This window comes from Schistocerca cancellata, chromosome 2, assembly GCF_023864275.1.
Source record: "Schistocerca cancellata isolate TAMUIC-IGC-003103 chromosome 2, iqSchCanc2.1, whole genome shotgun sequence".
Taxonomy (NCBI): Eukaryota; Metazoa; Arthropoda; class Insecta; order Orthoptera; family Acrididae; genus Schistocerca; species Schistocerca cancellata.
Window position 1 is genome coordinate 28,760,255 of NC_064627.1, and position 20,412 is coordinate 28,780,666.

Below are 20,412 nucleotides of genomic sequence, written 5' to 3' on the forward strand. Positions count from 1 at the left end.
TAGAAGCCAGTTGAAACGCGTATGCAGCGATGGTGAGCCACACAATCTTTGACCAGAGAGTATGTAGTTCAGTTCTGTTGCGAGAGAGTAATAGCGCGCGAGAGTACAGTGCAGTTGCTTGTAGTAGTCGGTGCTAGTAGTACGCGAGAGACAGTCGGGTTGTGTGTGACGAGTCGGCGGGCGTCGACATGGCATTCTGGTCAAGATTCAGGACGAGGTATATTGTTAAATAAGGTAATGAAGCAGCTTTGCGCTCAGCTAATAATGTATTGTAATGGATCTTAAGTGTAATTAATTTGTTCAAGAATCGCCCCAATAATAATTTTGTTTTTAAAGCAATCATTTTTAACAAAGAATCCTTTTTTGAAATAATATTTACCTTGCATTTCCTTAAAGAAAAGTTTCCCTTAAATTCAGAAAAAAATATATATATTTGCGATGCATTTCCTCCAAGCTATGGCGAAAAATAAGAGCAGATGCAGTTTTATTGAGGTAAGAATTTGAGTTTAATCAGGGCCTAAAGATCGACATTTCGGTCTATTTGTGTTTTCATTGTCACTGGGATTTCATTTTTTATTGAATTCATATCATTTAAAAATAATTACGGGGAGGTTACACTTGGCTCTGTGTCCATTGACATTTAAAATATTTTCATTAGCATTTTTCTTGGGAGGTTACACTTGGTGACTTCCGGTCCAGGATCGTATTTCGTTGAGAATCTTCTGATACGTAGCAGGTTATCTGCTCTTATTTGCTTAAATATAATTAGCATTTGGCGCAACGCTTTTACTAATTTTGTGAATTTCTTTCCTCAGATCATCGGCAATTCTTTGCTCTGTTGTATTTGTGTTTATTGCTTTTTGCATTGTGCTTATTTCATGTGTGAATAATTGTGACTGTAGTAAAAATGCCGCGAAAGACTGTGAATAGTGTTTCGCGAGGTATTATGAATGAAATTACCGACTTAAACAACTTCACCGATAGTACTTGTGACACGCAGTGTAATAATGACAATCCTGCGTTCACCAACAATCAATGCGTTCCAACCACTCATGATGATTTTTGTCTTAATGATGAACAAACGAACTCGGTAATGTCCTCTGTTGATTTGACGAGAATCGATGACGCGGGGCGCCCTATTGTAATGAGCGCTGCCCAGCTTAACACACCCGGTTTGGAAAATTCAAGTAACGTAGAGACAAATTTTTCTAACGAAAATGGACAGTGTACTGAAAGTATGAAGGATACATTTAATTCCGAAATAGTGACCGATAGTAAACATTCGACTGGCAAACCTTTTTGTAAATCTCAGAATAATCAAATGGTTACAGAAAGCGAGACAATTTCAGATCCACCATTTAACAGCACGGAGAATAGAGCTAGTAATTTTGGTTTGAATCAAGTTATGGCATTTTTACGACAAATGGAGAAACAACAGAATGAAAGACAAGACCAAAATCACAAATAACTTAGGAAAAATTTCAAACAACAGAGTGAAGATTTCAAACAACTTAGTGAACAGGTCAAACAAGATAACGAAAACTCAAACAACACTTTAATGAAAAATTAGACAACAATGAAGAAAATCTCAAACAACTTAGTGAACAGGTCAAACAACAAAATGAAAAACAAGACAGTCTTAAAGAAGATCTCAAACAACAACTTAGTGAACAGAACGAACAGTTAAATGAAAAATTAGACAACAATTCCAGACAGCTTAGCGAGCAGATTGCAGCCATTGCCGCGCAGTGTCATGATACTAAGGATCAGTTACGCGACGAAATTGAGGCTTGTTCAAAGAAAAGTAGCGATGAAATTAGGTCTGTTGCTCAGGAATTAAGGGAAATGCAAACAGCTGCAACAGAAACACTTAGAGACGAAATTAGCGGAGTCGCTAAACAATGCTCTGTAAAGGCTACACAATTACGCGACGAGTTTAAAGCAATGACAGCCGAACTTTCGCGCACAATGGATGAAAAGATTGACGCGAAATTCGACCAACAGAACACTCAGATTGACGAACGTTTTAATCACCACATTCAAAACAGTAATACGCGTTTCCGTAAATTTATACAGGATCAAAATAAAGTAAAAAGACAAGTAATGGAAACAATTACAGCACAAAGACAAGAAGACAAATGTAAAATGTTTGCGAAAGCAAAAACATACGTAGACAACAATATTACTACAGTGTCCGACAAAATCAATACCATCGAACAGTTGAACGCTGAATTACGTGATGAAATTTCTGATCTTAAATCAAAAACAGACACACACACAGTAGATATTCAAACAGTGACAGACAGATTCGAACAATTAGAACTAACACAGGATTGCGATGTCATCAAAGCTGGTGTTAAAAAACTGAACGAAACTACACGTAAGTTGCAAAAACAGATTAATGGGTCTGATTCTAAAACCGACGATCAAGTAAAAATACTGACTGAAAAATGCGATGAATTGGCCAGTCGTATTGACGCTATTGAAAGTAATAATGACAGCAAATCAGACGATACCTCACCGGTTTCATTTAATCAAACACCTGAATTTCAAAATTTACAGCAGACAATTAATGAGATAGATTCATCTAATAACACATTGCGTAGAAAATTGTCAAGTTTACAGCAGGAGGTAGCAGAGATAAAAATGTTTCAGCTAATAACACATCACAGCAGGCGCCACTTTGCGAACATTTGTCTGATTCACGCAGTGCGTATAATTTGGGTAATCTACAGAGAGTACGGGACTTAGATTCCGAACAGACACAGACAAATAGATTCTCTTACAATACTGTGCCTGTCCCGTCATACAGAGACGATAATTTTGATTACAAACATTTTCTGTCAGTGAGAAAATTTAAAGTGTTTTAAAATGACAGAACACAGATTCATCCGCTAGATTGGATACAAAAATTTAGCTTTGCTTTTCCACCGACTTGGCCCGTAACACACAAACTTGAATTCATTTCCAGTTTTTTGGAAGGTGAACCGGCAACTCGTATGAGACCGATCGCGAGGCAATGCTATTCAGTAGAAGAGTTTCAGAATGCTTTTCTGTCAGCGTATTGGTCGAAGACGACACAGCGCGGAATTAAAGATCAACTAATTAGCTTGCCGAATTATGAGAACTCAAACTTTCCCAGTGTCACTCAATTTTTTGAGCACGTGGTGCAACAAAACCAGTATTTAAGTGAACCTTATAGTGAATCTGCACTCATACAATTATGCATTTCTAAATTACCAAGGTCATTAAGAGTGTCACTTCTAACGGGTCAGCAGAAGGAAAACATTTCAGCATTCAGAGATCTGTTGCAGCTTTTAGAAGTGCAGCAATCAGACTATTCGTTCGTAAACAAAAATTTTTTGTATAACAACAAAGGCCAACAAACATACAGCAATTACGATCAGACACGTAATTTCAATGGGAAAGGTAACAGACGCTTTAGGAATGACAACCAACAGAACTTTAATAACAGGCAAAATTCTAATTATCTATATCGTCAAAATTTTCAGCAACAGGAACCACATTTTAGTAACAATAGACGTTTTCCACCACAACAGCATGAAAGTCAGCCGGTTAGCATACCTAACCAACAATGGAATGCACAAGGTCAACCAGGCTTTAATGTTTCGCCGCGTGCACGTATAGTCCCTGGTACAACAAATAGTAACGCACCGCAGCAAAGAAACAACTACGTACAGAAAACACAGTATTTCAATTCCTATCGCAATGCACCGTATAGGAATGACTATTACGACAGACGTAAAAATAATGAGGACAATTTTCAGCGTACGTCTAACAACAGTCGGTCTTACCAACAGCAAAATTATCCACAAGAACGTATTCTCATGAATGAACCCGACAGTAGGTATGATCCAGAGCGTAACACGTCTGGAAGAAGTAATATAACAGTTCAAATAGTAGAAATGCCACAGAATCGTCCTGACAATAATAACACGTCAGATAGAATCTGACTAGATACTGTACAGGCCACATCTTCCATTAACACCAGCACTACTTTAGACACGCAGAATGTTGTTCACGAAAATGCAATTACGTTTGACGACGTCAGAGACACTCTTTTACAGGAAAGACCAGTTGTTCAGATAACTATTTCACACCCTGTCATTGAAATTAAAATTGGTTCATCGAAATTTTCAGCAGTAATCGATTCCGGATCACCTATGTCAGTAATAAATGAAGAAACTTTTAACGAGTGTAACAAAGAGAATAAGTATCCTACATTACCATTAGGCAAAATGAAAGTGAAAGGAGCAGTATCGAGTAAAGGAGTAGACGTTAAATTACAGACACATTTATCATTTTGTATTGCAGGTCACACATTTCACTCAAATTTTTGGATTGTTCCTTTATTGACAACAGACGTTATTTTAGGTACTAATTTTCTCGTACAACACGACGCAGTTATTGACTTTCAAATTTCCTATTTAATGCTAAAGGATGAAAATGTACAATTGGCTTTAGAATTTCAGCACTCTTTATCTGCGGAAGAACAGACAATTAATCGCACAGAGGTCATTTCCGTATCACGAAACATAGACAATAATTCCACATTGTTCACAGATACGTATGTGCGTAACTGTAATACTCCAGACGAAGCTGACTATGATGTAATGCAGATGATTTCTAATAAGATTAAACAGAGATGTGCAAATACAGACGACGAACGCACGCAACTACACAAAATTCTTTTACAGCAAGCTCCAGTTTTTGACAACATTCCTGGTACTATGTCCGGTTTTATGTATGAATTTCAAGTCAAACCGCATGATACATTTAAAGCAAAGCATTATCCCATTCCATATATCCACAGAGAACAAGTTAAGAAAGAATTGCAGGATATGCTTGACCAAGGAATTATTGAACCAGCAGTTAGTCCGTACGTAAACCCGCTCCATATTGTTAAGAAAAAGGATGGCTCACTTCGCCTCGTACTTGATTCACGTCACATCAATGACATAATAATTAATGAAACAGATCGACCACAGACACTAGAGGAACTACTACAGAAATTTCACGGCACTGCTATTTATTCTACATTAGATCTGAAATCGGGTTTTTGGCAAATTCAGCTCCATCCGAATTGCAGAAAGTACACAGCTTTTCTCTGTTTTGGTGACTGTTATCAATTTTGTAAATTACCGTTCGGTTTAACAATTTCTTCAGCAGCATTTATTCGCTGTTTGAATACAATACTTCCGACAGAACTTAAAGACAGAATCACGAAGTACGTAGATGACAGTCTTATTGCAGAAGCTAACAGGTCTGAACACAATCTGATTCTAGAACAACTGTTGCAAACTTTTCATGCACAAGGACTTACAGTTAATCTCAGTAAATCGCATTTTGGTAAAACTTCTATAAAATTTATTGGACACGCAATTTCAGAAGAAGGCATTGCGCCTGATCCGGAAAAACTTCAAGCTTTACGTGACATTACTGTTCCTACGACAAAGAAACAGTTACGCAGCTTTTTGGGTTTAATTAACTTTTTTCGTAAATTTATTAATCACTCTGCTTTAGACACACCTAGATTATGCCAAATGACAGGTAAAAACACTATTTGGTCTTGGGATAAGCAAGCACATTCTGAATTTGTGAACCTGAAACATGCTTTGTTGAATGCTCCACTTTTATCGCACCCAGATCTTACCAGAAATTTTTCCATTGCCACCGACAGTTCCAGCACAGCTTTAGGCGTACATATTTTTCAGGAAATTGAAGAAGATGGTTCTACAGTAATTAAAAACATCGCATTTGCAAGCCGCATTCTATCACTTGCTGAACGTAATTATTCCGTTACTGAACTTGAAACATTATGTGTTGTTTGGGCTTTCACGAGATTTCGGCACTTTCTTTACGGAAGACATACCACTGTCTATACAGACCACAGAGCGATACAATTTTTACTTTCAGTTAAATTCACTCACGACAGACTCAGCAGATGGAAGCTTTATATACAGGAATTTAATTTTACAATAGTTCACATTCCCGGCACACAAAATGTTGTAGCAGACGCACTATCTCGTTCTCTCAGCAACAATCAGCAAGACGTCGCCACCAACTTCTGCAAAGCAAATTCCAGCATCATGTACATTCAGCAACTGGCATTTGAAAATTTTATTTCGTCGTCATTACAGGACATAGCACAAGAGCAAAGTAAAGACAACGTGTGGAAAGAAATTAAACACCTTTGGCAAGATAAGAATAACGTTACGATTAGAAACCATTACATTGTACGCAATGACATTCTGTTTCGCCGTTCTCATCCTGACAGCAACAATTGGTTATTACGCATTCCTGATGAACTTGTTAACAAATTAATCTGGTACACTCATTTAAGCTACGCACATTACGGAGCAAGAAAATGTTTTCTTATACTGAGACAGAAATGTTATTTTACGAACATGGAGAAACGTATACGACGAGTTTTAGCGACATGTAAAATTTGCCAGAAAGCTAAGTCAGATACCACTTCACATATTCCTCCATTATATCCCATTATACCTGTTAAATTAAGACATATGGCCGCTGTAGACATTTTTGGTCCAATTCCCAGAACTAATACAGGTTCTTGCTACATTTTTGTCGCTGTTGAACTCACTTCAAAATTTGTTACTTTCACTCCTTTACGCAAAGCTACTGCTAAAACCGTTTCGAAAGCATTTGTAAAGCATTTCTTATTTCATGTAGGGCATGTTAAAAGTAATTTCTGACAATGGATCACAATTTCGTTCTGCTATATGGACACGTATGTTACGAGCTAGAAATATTTCTCCGATCTATACATCCAAGTACCATGCTTCTTCGAACCCCTGTGAACGATTGATGAAAGAAATTGGTAAACTGTGTAGAATATATTGCCACAAAAGACTTATTGATTGGGACACACACACACACTCATTCCAGGATGTAATTAACTCCATACCAAATGAATCCACTATGCTATCTCCGTCTGTTATACTGAAAAATGTTGAACCACCTAACAAAATTAAAGAATTAGTAACATTTCCTACATCTCGTCGATTACGACACCATGAAATAATTGACATTGCGCTGAACAACATCAAACGTGCCGCAGAGCGCCGGAGAAGACAGCAAAAACAGGTTTGTACACGCCGTGACTTTCACATTGGACAGAAGATATTAGTACGTACACACTATTTATCCAGCAGAATGAAAGGTAAGTGCAGTAAATTTGAACTTCTATACGCAGGTCCGTATCGGATTCCCAGCATTCCTCATCCCAATGTTGTACACGTCGAAACTTTGAGAACCAGAAAATCGAAAGGGAACCACCACACATCCAACGTCAAACCTTTTATTGAGTGAACATACTTTATGATTTATCTCACTGTAATGCCATTTCCTAATTTTTTTTATGACCGCTTATACAATTATACTCACATAAACACTTACTGATGATTATCGTATTTTCTCTTGGCAAGTGCCTGGCAAGGTAAGGTTAGCAGGTCGCTCTTCTTGTCGGTTACAAATCAGACCGTGCATATTTTTCCAGACGAACTTACACATTTTATGACCACTTATGAAATTATATTTATGTGATTACCTACTGATGACTGTCGTATTTTTCTTGGCAAGTGCCCGGCAAGGTAAGGTTAGCAGGTCGCTCTTCTTGTCGATTACACATTAGACCGTGCATATTTTTCCACATGAATTTACACATTTTATGACCACTTATGCATTTATATGTATGTGATTACCTACTGATGACTGTCGTATTTTTTCTTGGCAAGTGTCCGGCAAGGTAAGGTTAGCAGGTCGCTTTACTTGTCGTTACACATCAGACTGTGCACATTTTCCATTTTTTTTTTTTTGTATGTATGATTGTTTTCCTGTTTTGTTTGTATGCACTATGAATTAGTTAAGATATAGCAAACACCAGTTGACTTTGACATTTTTCCCTATGATATCTCAACGTCGTGACCATTTTCCATTTTTTTTTTTTTTGCTGCTGCATTGTGGTATTCTCTGTACAATTTTGCCTTTGAACACTGTCTATGCTTTTGACATATTACGTTTTCTGTCATGTTATGCTGTATGCTTAATTATGTCACCATAAACCAGTTATTATTTAGTGGGTATATGATGTAAATGCAAGGCATTAATCTCTGTTAATCAATTTCAGAAATAAATGATACGTAAAAGAAATAAATTAAACGGAAATGGGAATTTCAACTACGGAATAGACGAAAGAGGATACAAAAAAAAACCTTATGAAGAAGAGTAAATGGATCAGAATTAACAAGCATTAACAAGAGTATACAATACACATCGCAGAATAGCAGTCTTAACTAATTTTTTCTTTCAGAATACGAGGCAATCGCCTCGTATGCAGGCTGTCAGACAGAACTACACATCTTAGTTTTAGTGATGAAATATGATAGAAATAAGGAATAATTGTATAATGAATAATGAAGTGATTTTTTTTTTGCACATGATAATGAGTGATGATGAATAATGATGAAGAATATGCTACTACGAATAATGAAGTTTTTCTTTACAGGTGATGATAATGATGGTTTTTATGGATAATGAAGTGATGGATAATGAAGTTTTTTTCTTTACAGATGAGGATGATGTTGAAGTTTATGTATTAATGCTATGTAGTTATTTAAGTATTTGTTGCAGTTGGTTTTGACAGTAGGTATTTTATTGCTTAGTAGGATGACTGAAGGTTTTGGAAGGGACAGCTATGAAACACATTTTTTGTACACATTTCACTACCTGTTAATTCGAAGTTCACTACTTTTCAGCATAGTATACGTTTCTTCTTTCAGCTCAATAATCCATTTTGTATTTTTTCCAGCAGAAGCTTTTCATGATAGTTACTAAACCTGTTACTTATTATACCGTTCTAGTACTTGCATTTTTATTTTTATCCATTTGTGTCTATCATTTATAAATGTGATCACATATACTGCCGTGTTTCATAACCTTGCTACAGCTGACTCATGACGAATGACGTTACCTATCCTTATTTGCAGCAATAGGTCAAAAGCAAATATTGTTATGCCTGAGCAATTAATTATCGATCCCAACGCAATGCATTGCTAGCACAAAAAAAATTGTGTTACCAGTCCTAAATAATGCTACTAGTTTAAGAGAATTCTGAATAATACTGATCAGCTCTGACTAGTATGTTACTTCAGTATTGACTTTTTAATGATACCAAAAAGAAAATATATATGTAAAATAATGCTTTGTAACTGGCTAATAAGTGCACTGTTTATTGTAATGAGACTACTTATAATGCCCTTGATTATTAATGCTATGACTGTAATTAACTGATTTTTAATAATGACTTCTTAGTGTGTAACACCAGTTTCAAATAACGCTACTCATTTAAGAGAGTTCTGAATAATACTGAATGATGAAAAATGTTTTGTACTATTAAATACTTGCTGGCCACTGAGTGCCAATAATTACTGTAATGTTTTTTACTATTCAATACTTGCTAGGCCACTGAGTGCCAATAATTAGTATAATTCAATGAATTATGTTAATGCTATGCCAATAATTGACTCTCCTTTTCAATGATCACTTCTGATGAACATTATTCTGTCATACTAAATATGCTGTGTAACAGGCCAAGGACTGCCACTGTTTATTGTAATACGATTACCCATGATGCCAATAATTTAATTTTATGAACATTTTTCTGTAATACTACATTCATGGTACAGAAATGTTCAATAATTGTGAGTGCCGCAAACTATTAATGTAATTACTAATGACGACTTGTATGTGACATAATGTCCTTCACCTTCTGAGCTAACTACCCTGAATTACTGTAATATCCATTTGTCCTGTCCATCCTCGTGATCATGGAGCACTATATTTGGGTATTGCACTAATCCTATGTTGGTGTGCCTTGTAAGAGCGTGGTGTTGACACGACATGCTGTCCACCACCGTAAGCGATGGAGATGTTATTATGGTCCCACTGTTTGGTGTACCTGATGTACTGCCAAAATGATAACATGGAATATTACTACGACATTTCAGTGTCTTGGCTACGCTGATAAACACTTATGGGAAAAGAACTTCAGATTGTCTCACTTGGTGTTGTACTTCTGTGGAAAGATATGGACTTTCAGTGCAGCTGGGTGCAACCTAAAGTGCTACAACCATGATACAATCCTTCCCTTCCTATCCTAGTTCTCGTAACATAGCAAAATTTTTTTTTATTTGTATTCATGACCTATATATTTTTTTTGTTGATTTGCTGATATGTTCTGAATTACAGTGCATGTGCACTTATGTTATGAGTTAATATGTTTTCTACTGAACTTCAGTGCCTGAGCACTTTTCTCATTTTTCAATATGATTTGTATCCATTGTCCATACATTTTTGATTCGCTGATGTGTTCTGCATTACAGTGCGTGTGCACTTTCACTATTTGTTAGTATGACTTGTACTCATTCTGTATACATTTTGTGATTTCCTGATAAGTTCACTACCTCAGTGAATGTGCACTTTTGTCATTTATCGATATGATTTGTATATACCTTTTTTGTGATTTTCTCTGTACTCATTGTATATATTTTGTCTTTGAAATATTTTGTACTCGGTGCATGTGCACCATATTCAATTCATGTCTACATCTGAATAATCTCTATAATTGTAAAGTTAATTAGTTAAGAAAAAATTTTGACTCACCATCGCTGCCAAATTTTTGCCCCCCCCCCCCAGTGGAGGGTTATGAAACGCGTACGCAGCGATGGTGAGCCACACAATCTTTGACCAGAGAGTATGTAGTTCAGTTCTGTTGCGAGAGAGTAATAGCGCGCGTGAGTACAGTGCAGTTGCTTGTAGTAGTCGGTGCTAGTAGTACGCGAGAGACAGTCGGGTTGTGCGTAGAGATGGGGGATCCGCTCTTGAGCTAATTCATAGAGTTGAATCTTTCAAAGGAGTGAACAATCAGTGATTCAGAAAAAAAGAACGGTAGCTCCAAACGTTTCCCACGGCAGAGATAGAGAGAGAGAGAGAGAGAGAGAGAGAGAGAGAGACGGAGCGTATCAGCAGCGCCTCTGCTGGTCAGAGCACAGTGCACGCCACACAACACAGCCAGCGCCGGCCGCTGCCCTGCTTCTACCTTGGCTGCCTGCATTGTGCAGTGCCCAATTGGATTTTGTGTTTCACATATGCCGTGCCGTCTCTGCGCGTCGGCTGCCACGTGCAGTGCCTTGGCGCAGCTTAACTTCGTATCGCACTCTGTCGGCGATCGTTTCAGTCGCACGTCCTGCCCTCTGGGCATTTGATACGAGCAACAGGACAGAGAGCCACCTAGCGGATAACATAGGAACTACTTGCAACAACCTGCTCGCAAGGGAACGGACGATTTGTCTCGGAGCGGGTGAGTTCACCGCTCCCCCCCCCACCCTCGGAACTCGCCCGCTCAACGCTCACCCCATCGTCTCGACTCTAGCCAGAGCATTGAGCAAAGCGACTCAGGTGTCACTCTGGTCTCTGCGGTCTCAGCTCACGCAGTAATACAGCTCGCGGCTCGACCTGCTCGACTCAGCGCCTCTGCATCGGAGTTCGTCCCTACTGGATATTGTTCTTTGTAGTAATACCGCTATGTATATTACATTATTATGTTATGTATACATCAATTGTTTTTATTTTATTTTTATTTGTTTAAACTGATTAGATTAGGTTCCTGATGACTCCTCTTACTATAGGATTTTTATTATGGACACTCGAATTTACGCTTTAATTACGACCGAACCGATAAACGTATTGCAAAATGTGATACACCAATATATTCCTTGTTTTATTCTGCATAAGGCTATATGCAGACTTTCGTTTTACAGTCAAATTTACATATTTTTTTCTTATTCTGGTACGGATTTTGCGATTTTAGGCGTCTTCGGAAAGAAACGTTCACTTTAAAAATATATGGCTTGCGATGTATTTGTATGAGGTTAATGAAATTTTAATACATTATAGCCAAATATATTGTTAATGTAAATCTCAAGTTACAACATTTTCCGATCACCCAAAAACCACGATAGTGCAAAATAAATCAATAATCAAAAACTTTGTCATATCGTGGAAATTTCAATAAACAATACAAATTTCTTACTTATTATTTGTGTTACTTCAAAATAGGATCAAATAAGATCAAAATACAGGTGTAGTACTGGAATAAACCAAGTTTATAGGGCAATGTGCCTTCCATTTATTTTCTATTGTAAATGAGTGGTGAGTCATGAAAAAGAGCTAATTCATTTCAGGGAGTGAACAGTTCTGATCCAATCTCTGAAAAGAACAGTTTTGCCCATCTCTAGTGGTGTGTGACGAGTCAGCGGGCGTCGACATGGCATTCTGGTCAAGATTCAGGACGAGGTATATTGTTAAATAAGGTAATGAAGCAGCTTTGCGCTCAGCTAATAATGTATTGTAATGGATCTTAAGTGTAATTAATTTGTTCAAGAATCGCCCCAATAATAATTTTGTTTTTAAAGCAATCATTTTTAACAAAGAATCCTTTTTTGAAATAATATTTACCTTGCATTTCCTTAAAGAAAAGTTTCCCTTAAATTCAGAAAAAAATATATATATTTGCGATGCATTTCCTCCAAGCTATGGCGAAAAATAAGAGCAGATGCAGTTTTATTGAGGTAACAATTTGAGTTTAATCAGGGCCTAAAGATCGACATTTCGGTCTGTTTGTGTTTTCATTGTCACTGAGATTTCATTTTTTATTGAATTCATATCATTTAAAAATAATTACGGGGAGGTTACACTTGGCTCTGTGTCCATTGACATTTAAAACATTTTCATTAGCATTTTTCTTGGGAGGATACACAGTGTGTGACCAGGAATCTGCCTAATTTTACCTTCATGGATTTCTTGAGATATACGGCTTCCGAAAAAAGTAGGTGATGACACATGTACCAGTTTCGTAAGACATGCTGCATACTACTGATACGAATTACACTCCTGGAAATAGAAAAAAGAACACATTGACACCGGTGTGTCAGACCCACCATACTTGCTCCGGACACTGCGAGAGGGCTGCACAAGCAATGATCACACGCACGGCACAGCGGACACACCAGGAACCGCGGTGTTGGCCGTCGAATGGCGCTAGCTGCGCAGCATTTGTGCACCGCCGCCGTCAGTGTCAGCCAGTTTGCCGCGGCATACGGAGCTCCATCGCAGTCTTTAACACTGGTAGCATGCCGCGACAGCGTGGACGTGAACCGTATGTGCAGTTGACGGACTTTGAGCGAGGGCGTATAGTGGGCATGCGGGAGGCCGGGTGGACGTACCGCCGCATTGCTCCACACGCAGGGCGTGAGGTCTCCACAGTACATCGATGTTGTTGCCAGTGGTCGGCGGAAGGTGCACGTGCCCGTCGACCTGGGACCGGACCGCAGCGACGCACGGATGCACGCCAAGACCGTAGGATCCTACGCAGTGCCGTAGGGGACCGCACCGCCACTTCCCAGCAAATTAGGGACACTGTTGCTCCTGGGGTATCGGCGAGGACCATTCGCAACCGTCTCCATGAAGCTGGGCTACGGTCCCGCTCACGCCCAAACATCGTGCAGCCCGCCTCCAGCGGTGTCGCGACAGGCGTGAATGGAGGGACGAATGGAGACGTGTCGTCTTCAGCGATGAGAGTCGCTTCTGCCTTGGTGCCAATGATGGTCGTATGCGTGTTTGGCGCCGTGCAGGTGAGCGCCACAATCAGGACTGCATACGACCGAGGCACACAGGGCCAACACCCGGCATCATGGTGTGGGGAGCGATCTCCTACACTGGCCGTACACCACTGGTGATCGTCGAGGGGACACTGAATAGTGCACGGTACATCCAAACCGTCATCGAACCCATCGTTCTACCATTCCTAGACCAGCAAGGGAACTTGCTGTTCCAACAGGACAATGCACGTCCGCATGTATCCCGTGCCACCCAACGTGCTCTAGAAGGTGTAAGTCAACTACCCTGGCCAGCAAGGTCTCCGGATCTGTCCCCCATTGAGCATGTTTGGGACTGGATGAAGCGTCGTCTCACGCGGTCTGCACGTCCAGCACGAACGCTGGTCCAACTGAGGCGCCAGGTGGAAATGGCATGGCAAGCCGTTCCACAGGACTACATCCAGCATCTCTACGATCGTCTCCATGGGAGAATAGCAGCCTGCATTGCTGCGAAAGGTGGATATACGCAGTACTAGTGCCGACATTGTGCATGCTCTGTTGCCTGTGTCTATGTGCCTGTGGTTCTGTCAGTGTGATCATGTGATGTATCTGACCTCAGGAATGTGTCAATAAAGTTTCCCCCTCCTGGGACAATGAATTCATGGTGTTCTTATTTCAATTTCCAGGAGTGTATTTACGAAAGAAATTACTAGAAGCTGAAATCGGGAAAGATCATTTCGGGTTCTAGGAAAAAGCAGGACATTCGAGGCAATACTAACCTTACTGTCTGTCTTAAAAAAGAACCTGGACAAAGGGAAGCCTACGTTTCAAACATCTGTCGACTTAAAGAAATCTTTTGATGATGTTTCTGTACTAGGGTATCAGTGATAGAACACGGCAACAAATACGTTATTTAGAACTTACACAGAAACCAGACTGCCATAACAACAGTCGAAATACACGATGGAGAAGCTTTTATACGTCCATCCTTGTGGTCAGAGGGATCTTCGGCCTTTCAATCATCTAAGGAAATGAAACACCTATAGCCGTCCTTATGATGTGATTTATTGAACTTCTATCACTAACGGTGCTTCAGTGCACCACCTACAGGCAGTAGCTGATGGTAGAGGGGTTAACACCATCCATAACACGATACATCAGTGGCCAACATAACTGTTTATGGTTGACGATTGGAGAGAGAACATCACAGTTGACTTGCGTTATGTTGGCCACCGATGCAACCTGTTAGGAGTCGTGTTAATCCATTTACCACCAGTTAGGACCTGAAGATGGTGCACTGAAGCACAGAAGTTGGTAGCAATACAATAAATCACATAATAAGGACGACTGCAAGTGTTTCACTTTAGTACATATATAAGAGAGAAGTGGTGTTTGAGATTGAATAAAATTAAAGTTGAAGAAGAACTAATAATAATCTCGAGCTCTGCTGAAGAAATTTTAATTCTGTCGAGGCAGCAGAGGACTTTGTGGGGTAAATGAAATGCACTGCTAATGTCTTGGTAAGTGATTAGAAGGCTAACATCGACGAAAAAGGTCGAAATAAATTAGGCGATGCGGAGGGAAACACATAAATGTAAATAGGAGTTTAGCTGATTGGGCAACGAAGTAATTGTTAGTGGGCAAAGTAGAGAAGATATATAGGGTGTTAGGCGCAAAAGCGCAGATACTTCTATTGATGACTGAGAAGAGTGTACTGAACATTGTGACTTCAGTATTTACTTCACTGCAGACTAGTAATTGTAGCCTTTACGCATAGTATGTTTTTACGTTGGTTAGTCCTCCAAGTACACATGGCACAAGCAAGCCGTTAATGTTTGTTTTCCGCTGGGTAGTAAGTCAGGTATTAAAGTGAGGGTGTATGTATGCAGAAAGGAAAGCCGGCCGGCCGCTGTGGCCGAGCGATTCTAGGCGTTTCAGTCTGAAACCGCGCGACCGCTACGGTCGCAGGTTCGAATCCTGCCTCGGGCGTGTGTGTGTGTGATGTCGTTAGGTTGGTTAGGTTTAAGTAGTTCTAAGTTCTAGGGGACTGATGACCTCAGATGTTACGTCCCATAGTGCTCAGAGCCATTTGAACCAATTTTTTGGAAAGCCCTTACTAACAGGCACAGTCCGCTTCGTGGCGCAGTTAAGGCCATGTGGAAAACATCAGCTCGTAAATTACGTGCGGGAAAACGATTAGACGAAGAGTATAAACAATTAACACACTGAAGTGTGTTCATATTACGGTACAAACTATCACAATATACCTATACCCCTAACACCATGCATAATGCAGACTAACCATACCAAAAAAGTAAAGTTGATAAAGGGGAATTTGTTATTATTTAATATAAATTTAAGTTTTAGGATCTCTTTTTTTGGACGTACTTGACTGTAGTATGGCCTTGTAGAGAACTGAAACGAGTTCGACCAGCAGCTCAAACAAGATGATAATAGAATGTTCTGAAATCTGGTGCCGCTGAAGATTACTGAAGATCAAATGGGTAGAATGAAAAAATACTGAATTGCATTGGAGAAACGATTACTTTATGGCAACAAATACAAGGCACTGGTTGATAAGACACATTTTGAGGCATCAACTAATTGTCAACTTGATAATTGAGGGATGTATGGAGGATAGAAACTGTAGCGGGAGGCGTTAATGTAGTAAGCAAGTTGAAATAGATGTAGGCTGCAGTAGTTGTTTATGAATGAGGATACTTACTATTGATATAATAGCATGGAGAGCATGATCAAACCAGTCTTTGGACTGAATACCGCAGCAACAAAAACAACACATAAGACGAAGCATTACATTGTGGGCTGACACTTCTAGGAACATACGCTCTCGGACTTAAACAATAAACCACAATGTGATGCACTACGCCCCTGTTGTACTCTCTACCACTAGAACTGAATGAGTTTCCCGATTATACTTTTTTGCATACTAAGTCCACATGCAAAGAAACGTGTTGCTGTTCTTGGGTTCTTTTGCATTTCCAGTATCAGTCCTACCGGGTGCGGATCCCAATACTATGAACAATATTCAAGCAAATGGTCGAAAGAGGGGCCGGCCGGAGTAGCCATGCGGTTCTAGGCGCTACAGTCTGGAGCCGAGTGACCGCTACGGTCGCAGATTCGAATCCTGGATGTGTGTGATGTCCTTAGGTTACTTAGGTTTAATTGGTTCTAAGTTCTAGGCGACTGATGACTTCAGAAGTTAAGTCGCATAGTGCTCAGATCCATTTGAAACTTTTTTTTTTTTTCGAAAGAGGGTTTTCCAAAATACCTCCTTCCTCGTGAGTGCATTACAATTATTTATGATTCTTTTAAACACTTTGTGTGGTATCGGATTTACCTGCGATTATTTTTATGTGGTCGTTTTATTTCAAATCGTTCCATACGCGCACACCTAGATACTTAACGTATGGTTGCTTCCAGTGATTGTTCTGTAATCTGTAGTCATACAATAACATAACTTCTTGGGTATTTGTACGTAGTAAGTTACATTTGGTTATGCTGAGGATACTAACCAACCTCTGCATCAAGCGCTGATCCTCCACATGTCTTCCTGCATTCTACTGTAATTTTATAGCGTTCAACTTCTCTGTATATTTTATTTTATTTTTAGTTACTTATTTATTTAAATTTGCAAGTTGGCTTTGAAGTTCAGAAGTCGGATTATTTGTGAAAGTACATCTGAATGTGACCTGATTTCAAGAGTATGCCTTGTGATTTACAAAATTTCGACTCATTAATCACGTTTAGTAACTCGACCTGACTTGAAAGAATTTGTAGGAAATTATCATAGAGATACACTCACATTTTGGGCGCAGCGGTTACAATGAGCACAAAAAATAGATATTGAACTCAACCTTGATAAACTTCCATCACTACACTATTCTAACTGCCATAGCCAACCCTTACGCACACTAAAACACACATGGATTGCCGTGGCTGTGGGGTACAGCTGACCTCAGCTAATCCAAATACATCTGTGTGTTTACTGATTCTTACAGAATCTACTTCCACGACGACCTAACAACAATGACAATGACTTTCTCGTATGTTCATAACACAGTGTACTGTCCAACTACAATGCTTCGTACATACTCTAAAGGTAGAAGATACGAACATAGGACACCGTTAATGCCGGCTGATTGACACATACACACACACACACACACACACACACACACACACACAAACACACACACTACAATTTCCTGTTCCTTCAAATGCCTCGTGCTGCGTGGCTAGCCACATTTGACGCAGCTTTCTCCGTACGACTGGAAAACCGCTGGCAAGAAGATCCTGCAGTTTCATTTGTTTCCGGCGTGTTCTTAATACGTGATAGTACTTCATCTGAGTCGTCCTTACGTTCTGCAGGTCAGTATATTTCATTTAACACCTATACACCACCATATATAGTATCAAAGGGTGCTGATGATGTTTCGGAACTCATGTCCAGCACCTTGCTGTGGTCACGGAATGATGCAACACAGACGTATGCGTGAATGCAATCGCAAACGGACCCTATAAACGTCTCCATTTCGTGAAAAACCTCGGTGACATCAATCCACATTTATTGATAATTTTCAAAAGTGCCTTCTCAGAGAAAGCCGTCGAAGTAGCCCTATGCGTTTGCAGGTAGGCAATCTCTTGACAACCATGCGGTTCCAGTTGCCTGCCTGCAAGCATCTCGGCCTACTTTACAAGTTGTCTCTGTACAAGTAGTTTTGAAATTCTCAATAAAAGTGGGCGGATGCCACCGCAGGCTTTGCCGAAATGGTGACTGTTAGAAGGATTCTTCACTTTTTTATTCACTCTTGTTTCAGTGTTGCGCACTTCCGTGATGACGCCACAGCAGGACACAAAACAGGAAGGCTGGAAGAGCAAAAGCGACTCTTTGCTGCTTTCGATCACGTTCTAATTTCGACGTATGATTTTAAACGGTCTCTAGCGGTTCCGACTTGGACACGTGAGCAAAAATGGCGGTCACACTGAGCTCCAAAGGGGTACTACCACATTCTATGGGAATGCGGCACCACAATGTCCTTACAGAATGGTAGAAACATCAGAGGGTGCCATTTGTGTCTAAGATTGTCGAGATCGTCTTCCTATTCAAAAATGGTTCAAATGGCTCTGAGCACTATGGGACATAACATCTGTGGTCATGAGTCCCCTAGAACTTAGAACTAGTTAACCTAAGGACAGCACACACATCCATGCTCCAGGCAGGATTCGAACCTGCGACCGTTGCGGTAGAGCGGTTCCGGACTGAAGCGCCTAGAACCGCTCGGCTACAACAGCCGGCCGTCTTCCTGTAGCTCGTGTCAGTATGAACTGTCGTTTTCGGCCGAGCAGTAGGAGGGATTCAACGCCCCAGCAAAGGGGTAGTTTCATTGACGCCCTTCACATCACCCCCTCAGGCCTTTGTGTGCCTGATCGGAGCATTGGTGTTCAGCGCAGCAGAATTCCACGTGAAGGGGCCCGGGTTCGATTCCCACCTGGGGCATGGCGTCGAATGTAATAAATACTTGCCCTCAGCTGACGAATTCTCCGAATACGGGACTCCCGGCCCACAATGTCGTACACTCATTTCATTTCATAAGAAAAGCGTGTGATATCAAATCTGGGTGTCGCGGATCTGATCTCCATCGCACAGACATCAAAAGAAGGGGTGAAAAGTGGGTACAAGGGACTGTGCGACCTTCCAACTTGTAACACGTCGACCGTGGCACTGGTCAAAATTGTGATAGAAAATGTTTCAAATTGCTCTGAGCACTATGGGACATAACTTCTGAGGTCATCAGTCCCCTAGAACTTAGAACTACTTAAACCAAAGTAACCTAAGAACATCACACACATCCATGACCGAGGCAGGATTCGAACCTGCGACCGTAGCGGTCGCGCGGTTCCAGACTGTAGCGCCTAGAACCGCTCGGTCACTCACGCCGGCAATTGTGATAAAATTTGGCACCTGTGTGACATCATTAACTCACTTCACAGGTGACATGAACCTCTGAGCTGTAGTCTTTCTATTTACAGCGTCACCGAGGCCGACGGCTTTTGTGCACCTTTGAGCCAAATTTCAAACTTACGTTACGCAACAGAAAGGAAGTAAGGGGTTTCGAAAAAGTGATCCTCTAATTGTCTTGTGCAGTGTAGATTATGTGCAGCCTGTTTGGCTATAACCATTTATGTATGTGTCATTGTGGAGTAGTATTGAGTATATCCTCTGCCAGTTAGACTGTACGAATGATGTTCTCACTGGTGCCTACCAACAGGTGTACAACCGACCTCGCTAAACCTCGTCGGATGCTGTGCAGGGGCGCAAAGCGGGTGGCTGCTGGCAGAAGCGAGTCTCAGCGGAGACACTCTCCGGAAGAAACGTGGAGAGGCTGCTCGGGGACTGCGACGGCTCGGCTGGAGAGACGAGAGCGGAGGACGGCGGTAATTTCTGCGTCGTCAGCGCCGCCGCCGCCGCCGCCGCCGCTCTGCCCGCAAAGAGCCCAGGCGCACTTGTGCCCGCAGCCGGGGAGCCGTCTTGTCGCAAGGAAACAGCCGGCGCGTCTCTTAAAACTGTGGCCCGAGGCTCAGCGGTTTCCCCCTGCAAGGGCGGGTCACTTGATGGAGGGTTTCGTCCATAACTGGCTACCGCGGAGAGCCTGGTCTCAAGAATTCGAACAAACGGTGACTCTAAATTTTCACA